The following is a 13699-nucleotide window of genomic DNA, read 5'->3' on the forward strand; positions in this document are numbered from 1 at the left end:
ACCATCAACTCATTCCCAGCATGCCCATAAACCACGTCCCTCAGTGCCATGTTTCTTCAACACCTCCAGGGACAGTGACTCTGCCACCTCCCTGGGCAGCCAGTTCCAGACACAGCTTCCAGATACAAGATAGAACTAGATTTCCTGAAAGAGTATCAGAGCTACTCAAGTAGCCAGGAGCTACAAAACCAAAAATGCTTTTTAAGAGCCTAGAAGAGAAAAAAGCTGCATGTTTATTCACAGATAAATGGGAAACTGCTTCCCATTTTGCTCCATCTCAAAGTGAGGCTAAATGATGGTTTCACTGCATTGTAATGGAGAGAACACCTCAACCTGCTGAAGGGGTGGAAACTGTCTGGCACTGGGATTTTGGGACAGAATCTCCCATTCTCCCATCTTGTGCTATAGTCCTGGTGCCAAGCAGTTTCAGTACTTAATGGGATCAGTTCAGTGATTTTATACAGAATCCACTCTCTGAAGTCTGCCTTTTCAGCGCTGCGTCCAACATATAAGTGACTCTGCCTTGCTAAGAGGCCTCAGACCACCTCTAAAATAAAATGCTTTTAGCCACCAACCAAATACCTACAGTGCTAAGGAGCCCTGCCATTCCTTTCTGGTTAGACAGTTAATTAAAATAAATACATTACATACAGTGTCATCGTTTCTTAGGACTGTATAATGAGCCTTCCAGTTGTTGGTGCTTTTCCTAGAGACCCAACTGGTGCAGTTTCTGTGAGGTTCCCAGCTTTAGGAAACATAAAGAAGGAAGAAATCTCCAGAGTGACTAAATCCAGCCCCTCGCTGTTGTGCTCATACAATGCAATCCTCTTCAGAATGCATGGTAAGAAATTCTACCCTTTGCTGCTATGAAAACATGATTTAACACAGCAGCTCAGAAACAAGTTGGGAATATACATATACACATATATATGCATATATACATATTTCAGATCTCACAGTCTCCTGGTGCTGGGAGATGTACTACAGCAAAAGGAGTCACAAACACATTTCACACAGAGAAGTCTTTTTGGTTTTATTTCTGTTTTTGCAACCGGTGGGTGATTATTAATACAAAGAAACTGGGTCTTGCTCAGCTTTGTTCAACCTGAGCAATCCTTCTTGGGCAGCAAATGGATCAACACAACCCAAGCACCACCCTGAGCCCTTCATGGTCATGTGGGATGCTTGCCAGAAAGCAGTAGCAAAAAAAAAAAGCAAAACTAAACTAAAAAAGCCTAGAAATAAACAAAATGACTCCTAAAAGTATTTCACAAACACCGGCAGGTTCCAAACATCACCGCTCTAAGCACCTGAAAACGGGATTATTTTTCACTGTTCACAACAAGATTTCTTCCAAAAAACTGTTGAAATAACTTTAGCGAGCTAAAATGTAAATCTGGAGCTGCTCTTAGGGCATGAAAGAGAAATAGTTGTACTGTTTAGCAGCTCGACAGTCAAGTTCCTCTGAGACTCTCTCAACCTAAGGAAATAATCAATTTTGCAAAGGAACATTTTACAAGGAGAAATGGAGTTGGGAGTCCTGAAAGCACTTGCTTTCCCCAGCTGTGCTGGAGTCAAAATAAAATGAAATAAAAGCCAAACTGCTCCTCGACCTGTTTTCCTGAAAGATGTCGATTTGGGAGTTTAACCCCACAGCCTGCCTACCCAAAACACTGTCTCAGAGCACCTCTCACACCAACCCCCTGCCAGCTGCCAGCAGCCCTGTGAGGCTTTGGTGACCCATCACCACGCTCCCACAATGGGCTGCTTCATTGCCCAGATTTGGGTAGTCCCAAAATGCTCTGGCTAAGGGAGATGAAATAGGTTGGATTCTCAATCCTCCATCTGACCATCTAAGCTTGCCTGGCCATGCCTTGCCTGATATACAAGACATAAAGGCCACGGGACAACAAATACACAAATCAGCTCCTCAGCCCCTGCTGTCTGTATCCCAAGAGGCATTTATTAAGTTTTCAGTCTAGCTTATATCTGTATTTCCCCCAAAACTACCATGATAAAAATTACCACCTTAGTTGAGCTGAATTTACTTTGAGCACTAGAACAGAAATGCCTTCTATCAAATTAAATATTCACAGCTGTGTAGGAAAAGGGTGGTTTACAGCCTGGAGATCACAGACTGTTATTATGGCAAGATTAGCAGACACGAGCTTTCCTGGAAGCTGTCTCAGGATAATGGGGATTTTCATTATCCTGGTGGGTCCTGAGCACCCTTGTGTCTATCAAGGCACTGCTATGTGTTGTAGCTGCTCCACTTTGGGTATTTACCGAAAACTGGTGGCCCTCAGCAGAAGGAAAGAATGCATTCATGAAGATCCTTCACTCCAACACACTTTTATAAAGCATATGTGTTCTCATATGTATGACCCGTGCTTAAATAATGCAAGAATAGCTAAGTACATACACAGGGAGAATACATGGATGGTACTTCTGGCAATGTCGAAGTCCTACCCTGGGCTAAGCGAAACCACTTCACAGTTCCTCTGTTTGCAATGCAAATAATGAACGCACAGCTGGAAGGTTCAGTGCAAGGTCTAATTAAAATCATTAAAATCATTAAAAAGGTCTAATTAAAATCATCCCTTAACACACCTGCAAGAGAAGTCCAGAGTTTCCATCAAATACCTGTATATGCACTGGACAAGCTATTAAAATAGGGAACATTGCCCTGAGGCCTCCGAGCACGTGCACTGGATGCCACATCGTGTGACTGGGAACACCCAATGATGCCTGGATGCCCCTGCACCTCTTCATCCTGAGACCTCATCCATGTCCTGAAGGGCACTCAGCTGCCCTTCTCCAGCACTGAGATGGATGAGGAGATGGATGGCAGTGGCTTCACAGCCTCCCAGGTGTGATGGGTGTGCTAGTGATGGGTCAGTGGTTGGATCAGATGATCTTAGTGATATTTTCTAACCTTAATGATTCTATGATTGTACAGAGGAAGGCAGGAAAGGCTGGACTGGGAGAGAGAAGGCTGCTGCAGCTTCTGGCATAGATGGGCATGGCAGGCAGCTCCTGCGAGGGACCATCCTCTCCACCCTGGCAGCATGACATGAGCACAGATCCATGTTGCTTCTCCACTCAGGCTGTACAGCCTTTCCACACTTCCCCTCCCTGTGATATGGCTCATCGAGAACCAAGCTATAGAACCAAAATGAAAGAGAATGGGAAAGCACTGCTCAAAGTCAACTATATTTACTTTTCAACACCTTACTTAGCTGTGGATGTTAGCACAAGAGAAAGATATACTACTTTCCGTTCTATTCTATTCTATTCTATTCTATTCTATTCTATTCTATTCTATTCTACTCTACTCTACTCTACTCTATTAACTGTTCCTAGTTTCCCTCAACAAATCCAAGTGTTTTCTTGAAGGGTGAATTCACATTATTCCTATCCCTTGCCTAAATAGTTACCTATGAGATGAGGTACCAAAGGCTCATACTGGAGCAGAAAGAACCCTGTATGCAAGTTTGTCAGGATCTATTGAACCAATCCAAGGGGAAGGTGATAGTTTCCTGGATCACATCATTACTGGAGATAAGATGTGGTGTCACCCCTACAAGCTGGAGTCAAAACAGCCATCCTAGGACTGGCAGTGTGAATTCTCCAACAAAGAAAAACTCTGGTATTTAGCCCTCAGCAGGTAAAGTCACGTGCACTGCCTTCTAGGTTAGGAAAGGGTGAATGAAAGATGGGCAACATGGACAACGTTTTCCTATCTATGATGCTGACACAGCAGCTGTGAAAAAGTGGTCACCCCCTGTGGTGCATATCTTTAGGGCTGTAGCATGCCAACTCCTGTTCATTGCTGGCAAAAATCATGGTGACTATGTAGAAAAGGAGTGTCTTGTAGTTAAGAATTTGCTCTATCATATAGTGCTATTGTGCTCTTTGTATCTGTTGTAGTTTCCATGGAAATAAATAGGAGACATTTAGAGCAACCTATGTACCACCTAGTTTTCAGCTCCAAGTGATGCCCAGACTTGGTGTTCAGATCCATGCAGGTGTCATCATACAAGTTTGCCAGGGAGACACAGAGGCTGTTATACACTGGGGATGCAGACAAGTATCACACACTCCTTCCTTCTCCCCACAAATTTCTAAGCTCAAAACAATGGCAATGATAAAAAGGAAAAGATCAGCAGAGAAAGATAACAGCAGTGAACAGAATGCAAAAAGCATCCTAAATCCACACCAGCCATCACAATTTAAATGCATGTGCCAGCTTGGAAAGGACAAGGGTTACCAATCGAGATTCCCTACAGTTGGGATCTTCCAGGAGCATATGCCAAATGATGCAAACAGCAGTCAATGAGCATCTCTCCATATGGGTACAAACCTATTTGAGTTAGACAGCAGCCAGAAACATCACTAGCCGTTTTTACCACTTAGACTCAGCGTCAGAATGACACAATTTAAAGCCTCCCAGTACTGTTGTTGGGTTTGGCCTGGTCTCTCCAGTTTCAGCCTGATTTCCTCACCAAATGACATTCAGCCATACAGTGGTCTTTCTCCTGCTCTTAATTCATTCCTCCTTTGTTTCCCTCAACTCCCAGGCTGAAAAGAGAAGAAAAACAACTTAAAAAAAAAAAAAAGGGAAAAAAAAGACCAATTGAGGGCAGCCAGCAGTTACATTTTGCTGCTGTAAAAATAAATATGAGAGGAAGGGGTTTCCCTCATCCGGCTGTTTAGACCATTCCTTCTTTTGGCTGCAAGTATCAATGCATTTGCAAATCCCTGCCAAACACAGCAGCCGTCAGTGCAAAAGTGGTATGAGAAACAAAATGAGCATAGGGTGTAAATATAAAGCAAGAAATCACTTCACTCCGTTCAAGTAACTGTATTTGTTTCTCAGCTACTGTGGAAAATTAGCACCAGTAGGTGCTGGTAAGTCTTTTTATTTTCAGAAAGAGCATCTCCGTATTGACATCAGGGATGCTGGAGCTGAAGCATCTGCTTCAGCAACCACTGCTCAGGTGTCAATGTCTTGCAGAAATGCTGTAAAAGGCGAAGGTCTGCACATATCGAGCACTGAAAAACAGCACCCAAGGGCAAAACTGATGTTTTCCATGATTACCACACAGAGCAGGGCTGGCAACCTCTTGTGGCAGAGATCCCTGTCCTGGTGTGGCTCCCCAGGCACCCCAAGGCTCTGATGGCTTTGCTTGTCCCTAGGACTAGAAGGTTTGTAGGACAAACCCATGAGCCTGTCACTTTTGTGGCTGTTGCTCTTTGTCCTGAGGATACCCAGCACAGCCTGGGCACTGTATCAGCATATTCTGTTAGGAATCAGTAATTTGGGTCCCATCCTTTCCCTCCAGCTACATCTTACATTTTATTTATTTATTTATTTAAAGGCAGAGAACACAAAGAGATGGAACAAAACTTTCTGCCTATCCTGCAGCCCAACCAGTCTGTCCTACCCATTCATCACCCTCACGACTGTATTGAACGTGGATTCGTTACACCTCCAGGTCCCACATAACCAAACACCCTCTGATATTTTTGGAAGCCAAGAGAGTACAGGCTCAGACACTGAAGCTTCTATACATATATTCAGACAGGACCTTTTGCTATTTCCCATTGATCTAAATGCTGCATGTAAATTAAGATTTGGGGGCTTGTCTTGAAGAAAAGTCTGCAGCAGCAGATGCTTTTTCCAGCATTCTACCTGATTTGGGATCCAGGGCACAATTACATTTCTGAGAGCAAATCCACGTACTGCTTAAATGCATCTCTGATACACACTCCAGGAGGAGAAGTCCTAAACGAAGGAAAATAGAGCTCAATTCACATCCTACTGTGAATAGCTGTTGAGAAGAAACACACTTTCACCATTTAGAAATCAGATAAAAAGGTAGTTCATACAACATTTACTCTATCTTTCAAAATAACCTGCAATATGACATTAATTTCCTCCTCCTCATAATATATATTTAACAAGGGGGAAAAGGAGCACACATGCCACACATGCACACCCCTTTATGCACACCCTTTCTCCAGTGCTCCTTGTTATTCCTCCAGAACAATTCTTCAAAGCTGTGGAGATCACTGTATGTCTCCTTCTTTTTGAAAGATCAGATACACCGCATCAAAAAGCATGCAGGAAAAGTTCTAGGGCATGGAACCAATTTCTGCACACTTTTATCTGGGTCAGCTTTTCTATTGATTCTGCAAATACCATTTCTTTCTTTTTCTTTTTTTTTTTAAGCTAAGGTTTTTATTTTTTATTTTATTTTTTGTTCAAAAAGAAGAAAAAGAGAAGATCAGACCTTAAGTCAAACACTCTCCCGAGCCAAGGACTAGTTCTGTTGGTAGATAAAATAAAGTCTAACTAACACTGAAAGAGCATCTAGATTGATTTCTAAATTCATTAAATACCATTTCACAATACCTCATCTTTCTTTACTGGGCACATTTAAACCTCGCTGTTACATGCATGAGACAGCTCACAGTGTATAGGAATGCTAATGTGACGCAAGCACATGAAAAGCACTCACACGTTTTATCATTAATGTATCTCCCTGTTTCTCTGCCAGCTGACAAGTCTTGTTCCATGGTTATGACCTCTCTGGCACAGCTTCCAGCTTTGCTTTATGTTGTCTCATCAACCCTAATGCCTGTCTTAAGGTGCTCTGTAACAGAAATAACAAATAAGAGCTGGCCTCAGGTGATGAAAGGCTGGATTTTGTTTTAGGATGAGATATTTCTTATCACCTCCATCTGCACACACAGTTGGTAAATGGAGAAGGGGTACTTCTAAGACAGAGCCTACCAACAGGTGACAGTCTGTAGCAGTAGCAACTTAAAAGACTGCTTGCAACTCCAGATGACAGCTGAAAAAAAAAGTACTTGGGAAGTCTAATTAACTCCTGGTGAAAACAAAACTAATGAACTGACTGACTCACAAGTGCTTTTCCAGCATGCAGTCCTTTTAATTCTGAGCTACTTTTTACACATTTTGATGGTGGTGGGAATAACTGGGAATAACTAAGCATTGCCCAGGAGCCTGATTAGCAAGCTTACTTCTGCTGGAAGCTAGACTCACATTCTGGCAAGACTTGGTTTTGCAGGGAACCAGGCATGTGGCAAGTGGGACCATTTGCATGAGTGCTTCTGACTCAGAGGCGGAGAAGGATCTGACTCAGCTAAGCATCTCCTTCCTGGCCCTGGGAGACCAGCTTGTAGGATCACCAGAATGGATCCCTAAGCTCTGTCAGAGCTGCATACTTACATTCCATTTTTCCCATCTTGAGAGCTGAGATGGAAAAATGAGTCAGTTTCCTCTACAGCATCTGTGTGATGCCATCAGCACTCCCAACCCAGCAGAAAAATGATTTTGGATACCTGAATGACTAAACCCCAACACTGGGATGGTGCTCCCCTCTCCCTCGTGCCTTCCTGCTAAGCTGTGTGTTCTCCATTCTCCAGCACTTTGCTGGCAGCTCCATCTGCTTTTACTCCAGGCATCACAAGGTCATCATTACCCACTGCAATATGAGGAGATCGATGGATGCAGCTCCTGCTCAGCACAAGGAGATGCTTCCCCAAATCCTGCTTGTCTCTCGAAAATGGGCTCAAGGGGCTGAGATGAATCATGGAATCATAGAATCGCTGAGATTGGAAAGACCACTAAGATCTTCTAAACCAACCACCAACCCAAGCCGTTGACTGCTCCAGACCATGTCCCTAAGTTCCACGTTTGCCCTTTTCTTGAACACCTCAGGGTTGGTGACTCCATAAGCTCCCTAAGCAGCCTGTTCCAATGCCTCACCACCAATTCTGAGAAGAAATCTTTCCTAATTTCCAGCCTTAACCTCTCCATCATCCCAGACCAGCCACCTTTCTGCTCCCCATCAAGTCATGCTACACTCAAAGCTGAAGTGCAGTTTCTAATACACTGCTAATTGCAGAATTGTTGCTGTATTATATCCAGACTTCTGCCTTCTGCTGTTATTAATTGATTGCTTGGAGCTTTGCAATCTTTCGAAGAAAACACCTTGAAAAATTAGGCTGGGGAGAATCACATTAAACAGGGAAATGAAAACATCTTCCTAGCTGTGCCGTAAAAACTAGGCCAGGCTTCTCTCCACCAAATCTCCATGTATCCCTGCAGCAGTAACAGTTGGCACGATTCTTAAAATACATACAGGTTGTGACAAGGCCAGCTGATTAAAGACCAGCTCACAGCACTGGGAAAGCTCAAAGCATTAGTGGTGAGTTTTAAAACTGGAGAGAAAATGCGGCTTCAAAAGAAACCTCCCCAGTCTGCTGCTCTTCCATCAGCTCCTTTTGGCCCGGTGCAAGATGAGTGACCAACACAGACCTGTCCCTCCTCTCCATCACCTCCATGGGGATGTGCAGGACTGCTCTACCTCAGCTGCCTCCATCACTTTCCTGTCAATTATCAGTGACCCACCACCTCAGTAGATCCAATGTGGGAAATACTCTGATCTCCTTATCACAGATGAGGTAGAGCAAGGCTGACTGGAAATTTAGTTTTATCACACCCACGTCTCCATTAAAGTCCCCATGTCCCAGCAGCACAAAGTAATGCCTGGCCACATTCTCACAAAACTCCAGCTCCCAGCTCTGTGAGCCACAGGCCTGGCCACTCCTCACCACCTCATACACCCCAAACCCTTTTCTGCCTGCCTATGTCCTCTGTATTTAAATATTCAGGCAACTTTAAAACTACCACAATGCTTTTTATGCTTGTAGTCTTCCACATGGACTTCAATGAGCAGCTTTTGGCTACCTGTTCCATAGCAAGTCACCATACATGGGGTGGTTGTCTTTGACAGAGTTGTTGGGCAAATGAGTCAGTGACAGGTATAGGTACCCATGGAACTTGGGCAGACTCTTAAACCGAACTCTAGACAACTACAGGCAAATATTGTGCTCAGGTTTATACACGGCACCTCAGTGCAGGAAATGGTGGTTTGGAAGTACCTGGCAGAGTACAAGTTTGCCTCAGAAATTGTCTCCTTGTGACACTCTGTGATGACTTCCCAATAACTATGGAGAAGCAGCAACAGGGATCAGGGTGAGTCCCCATTGCAACCTTTGTTGATGCAAGTGCAAAATGCTCAGATTAGATGCAACTCAGACTTTATTTGTACTTACATGCTAGCATCTTCCAGATTAAATGCAGGGGATAAAGCAAAACCCTCAGTGTCTCTACTGCCTTGATCCTAACTCTGCCACAAACTCACACATATCCCACTGAAATGACCAGGCCCCAGAAATCTCTTTATGTTGAGCCCTTAGCATTACAAGGGTCTGTAACACCCTGCTCAGACATTTCATTCTTGGTGGAAGTTATATTTGAAACGTTTACCTACTGTCCTCAGAGGGGTTTCACATTTTACATGTGTGACAAAGCATGTATGGATTGCAAGAAAATAAATCATGACTACATAGCATTCCCTGAAACCTAAAGCATCCATGGACCAAATTTCATCTCTAGCTTCAAGATGCTCAAATCACCTCTGGTACTAAAATAAAGGCAGAATGTGGTGCTGGAAGATTAAGATCTCTCCAAGCCCTGTCAAGTTATACTGTCTACAAGCAGCAACCAAGGTAGGGCTTTATTGTCATGGAATGCCAACAAATACCAGGCAGTGCTTCTGATCTATCTTAGTTTGGTGCATATAATCTTAATTAAAGCATTTAAGTAAATACAGATGCAAATAAGGCTCAGTATATCATCTGGTAAATTGCTATCAGAGCCCTGAGGCTACTAGCAAATTATCAGCATGTGCCTCTGTGATGTGAAGTTACCAGATCCAGTCCTGGTCAAGGCACTATGAATTCTGTTTTGCTATTTGGTTTACATTGGAAGTAAAACCTCATATTGGTACATACGTAAGAAGTTAAACTGTCCCCTGTTTAAAAAGGAGCTCTTAGGAGGTAAACCAACATCATTAAAATCTGTCCTTTAGACAGCCTACGTCTAGCAAGAAGAAAAAAAAAAACCCTTTTGCATTACGGCAACACCTATCAAAGGAGCTCAAAGTGCCTCTGAAATGTTAATTAATCCACACTCTCCCCAAGGGAGATCTATTTTTAAGATTGTTATATGTAGTTCGCATTATTCTTGCGTTTGCCAAAGGCTCACAGGAGGGAAGCCACAGAGATCGAATCTGGACCTGGAGCCTCAACTGCCTGCTCCTCTGTGTCCTGATCACAAGACCTCCCTCCCCAAAAATCACAAGAACTCGCTCGCACCAGAAAGGTGTGAACCTCTTTGGCCTAGATATCACTGCCTCAAAGCGGTGTTAGCTTCAAAACCTTGTTAAAAGCATGTGAAGGCAATTACACGACAAGAGAAATAAGGGAAAACAAATCACAAGGGGAGAAATTTTTCTGCTTTTTGGAAATGAAGGAATCTTCAGATCATGCTGAAAGGATCTTATCTTTGGAGAATGAAAAGGTACAGCCAAGATAACTTTCATGGTAATACCCGCATCAGCTCTGGCTGATTGTTGCTCCTCTCAAGGAACACTTCCATCTTTACAACCTTGCAGGCAGAGATCAATTCTCCTTCTTTCAGAATGTGCATTAAGACCAATGTTTGGAAAGAGGCAATAGTTCCTAAGGCATAACTACACACTTAACTTGAGCAACAGCAATGATGCTTAAGCACTTGCTTAACACTTTCCTTACAATATATTCATGAATTGCCCAGGGTATGAATTTTCCACCAGTACTGAACACACTCAAATAAACAACATTTCCAGTTTATTCAGAAATTCTCCATAAAACAAATAATAATAATAATAATAAAAACCTATGTTACTGATAGCAAAGAATAGGACAAGAAAACATAATGTTTGTTGTCCCATGAATATGTTCACGACATGATAAAATGTGACACGTACATGACATATCATTACTAGGACAACAATGTTTGGAAGGCATTTGCAACCAGTATTTTGTAAGCATATGGTCATATATTGGCCCCTTCCTGTGCTTAAAATTAAAAACAAGACAAAGGGTCAGGAGCTAAAAGCATCAAGCCACACACTGGCTTGTTTGCATTCCTGTGCCTTGATATCAGTTATAATGACTGCATATTCATTTAAATGCTTTGCTCATCAACTTCATCTTTAGTGTTTAGTGTTTGGATTAACATATATATATATATATATATATATATATATATATATATATATAAACAGGTAAAAATAGTGAATATTGTTTTTAAGCATTGGGATGTTGGTATGAATCTCTCCAGTAAGGATGAGTTCCTGGCAGCAGGAAGTATGGAAAAGGAGGAATGGGGAAATTAGATGTGATTAAGCACATTGCACTGAGGTCCCATGCCCTGTGATCTATGGAGACAAGCTAAATATGAGTGCTTCACACCCTGGGAAGTGAGGTGTCCCAGTTCAGCAGTGGCATATATGTGGTACAGCAGCCACATTTCAGTGCTTCAGGCTCAGCTCCTCCACAGCACCTTTGCATTTGGGCTGGATCTTACTTTAGTAAAATCATTTTGGGGCCCACTTTACAAGAAGAATAAATGACTGTTTTCACTGGATGGGGAGGAAAGACTGATACAAAGATGACACAGTTCTCTTTCTTACTATGTGAGAAAAATAAGCCAAAATCATAGCCTTGCCACATACTTATTTCAAGTCAGAGTCCACATTCCCCACAAAGGCCAAGTTGGTGATCTTGATGTTTTCCTCTGGACAATCAAATCTCAATAAACTGTGATCTGAGTCTTAACTGGGTAATGCCAAAAGATTGAGTTATTCGACCAGCTTTGCTAAAGGTAATAGATAACTCCAAATGTACAAACAGATTAATAAGAGGCTTGCAAATCTGGCATCACCTTAGCTGCCCGTGGCACTCAGCTGGCACATCCTTAGGGACCAGGTGGAAATCAGGGCCTCCTATAGTGTACTGAGACACCAAACTACTTGAATAGAAACTCAATGGACTTTCAGAACTAGGGGGCAGAGGAAAGAAGATGCTCTATCCAAGAGGTAAAATGGTACTTTGTTTCCTCTGTCCACACGTTTTGCTTCTTTTTATTTTTGGATCTTGCAACATTATCCAGTACTAAATCACACTCAGACAGAATAACAGCTGCTGTGCCCTATCCCAGAGAGCAGAGACATCAAAACCAGCTCCACAAAGAGAGCTGACAGAAGAGGACATGCAACATTAAACTGTGCTTTCACCTCTTTGTTCTGGAGGAGAATTTGAAAGCACACCTTTAAAAATTATAGGTACTAAGAACATCACGACACAAGAAGCATCTCAGCAGCAGCTGAATATCCCCGTCATACTGGCAAAGTACTAACTGGTAGATGAAGCCAATGCAGAAAGCCCACCCTCTACAAAAGCACAGCAGAACAACCCCATAGGACTGAGGAAGGGTGGTTTTTCCCAGCTAAGCAAACCTTTCCTTGGGGCCGTGCCAGCATGCATGTGTCACTCAGGAATCACACCTCTTTGTGCTTTTGGCCAGTACAGCCTTGCTGGCAGAAGTCTGCAGTGTAGGCATGGCATAACCCCAAGCTATTTTCAGAAAAAACCGAGATGCAGTCTAACTCTCCAGCACGCATCACAACTTTTGTTTTACAAAATACAAAATTCAGCCCTTGTGACTCTCCTCAAAGAGCTTCACCATTCATAGAAGGGACTGCCAGATAAAGCAAGTTAGAGGTGCCAGTGGTGTGAAATAAAAGGATTTACCAAAAAGCCAAATAGGATAGACCTCACTGATAGGCAAGCTCTAGCTTAGTGCTGTTTGGGGAGAGGACCTGGTACCCAGGTGAAACTATAATGTGTCTTGCACATTCCTCAGCTGTGCAGAGGAAATACAACCACATGAGCACAGTGCAAGCAAGGTGAATTTGCACTCCTGAAGCTAAGGCAAGCACTAGAAGCAAAGAACATCAGTGAAAAATACAAGAAACCAACCTTTTCACAGAATCACAGGGATTGGAAAGACCACCAAGATCATCTAGTCCAACCATCAACCACCACCATACCACTAAACCATATAACTCAATGGTTATAACTCATATAACATCTACTCTTTCCTTTTCAAAGGATGATTAAAATAGTGTAGGATAACTTCATCCCTGACTTAACATTTCAGAAACCATGATTTGAAAACATGGGAAAAAAAATGACTAATGAGTTTCAGCATCCTGCAAAGCAAGGTCCAGTCTTCAGCCTAGAAGTGCGGAAATCAGGAATCTGCCAAAGAGTGCAAACAGATGCACATTTCCTTGTACGTGTCCCACGTAGCTCAGCAACATGCAGGAGATGCATCTGGAAATTCTCTGGCTGCGGGCAGCTCTTCAAGTTACAACACCAAGAACCAAAAGCTGATGTTTCTCCAAAGAAACCTTCTTCTTCTTCTTCCAGTTCTTTTGTAGGATGTTAAGTTTCTACTTACTGCAAATGTTGTGTTTTCTCACATCGATACGTGATCATTGATGCTTCTGATAGGTTGCTGTCCCCAGTGTTTTGAACTATATTGGGCTTCCCTCTGCTCAGGATTTTGCAACATCCTTCACCTGTGATTCAGTCCTAAACTGAGAGAGGAGGAGAAGTCTGTTTTGGGCTGACTCCTCCTAATTGCCATGGAAGAAGTAAAGGAAAGGCTGTCCAAACTTATACGAGGAGCTTCATGCCCTTGGTAAGTGAG

At 42.8% G+C, this 13699-nt stretch overlaps 1 protein-coding gene across 5 annotated transcripts in view; it reads right to left on the reverse strand.

The window, feature by feature from the left end:
- The window catches only part of ZHX2 (zinc fingers and homeoboxes 2), a 62577-nt gene that overhangs the window by 35463 nt on the left and 13415 nt on the right, over positions 1 to 13699 (reverse strand). The window lies entirely within an intron of this gene.

The sequence above is a fragment of the Coturnix japonica genome, chromosome 2 (assembly GCF_054131305.1).
Source record: "Coturnix japonica strain WE chromosome 2, WE-NBRP24, whole genome shotgun sequence".
Lineage (NCBI taxonomy): Eukaryota > Metazoa > Chordata > Aves > Galliformes > Phasianidae > Coturnix > Coturnix japonica.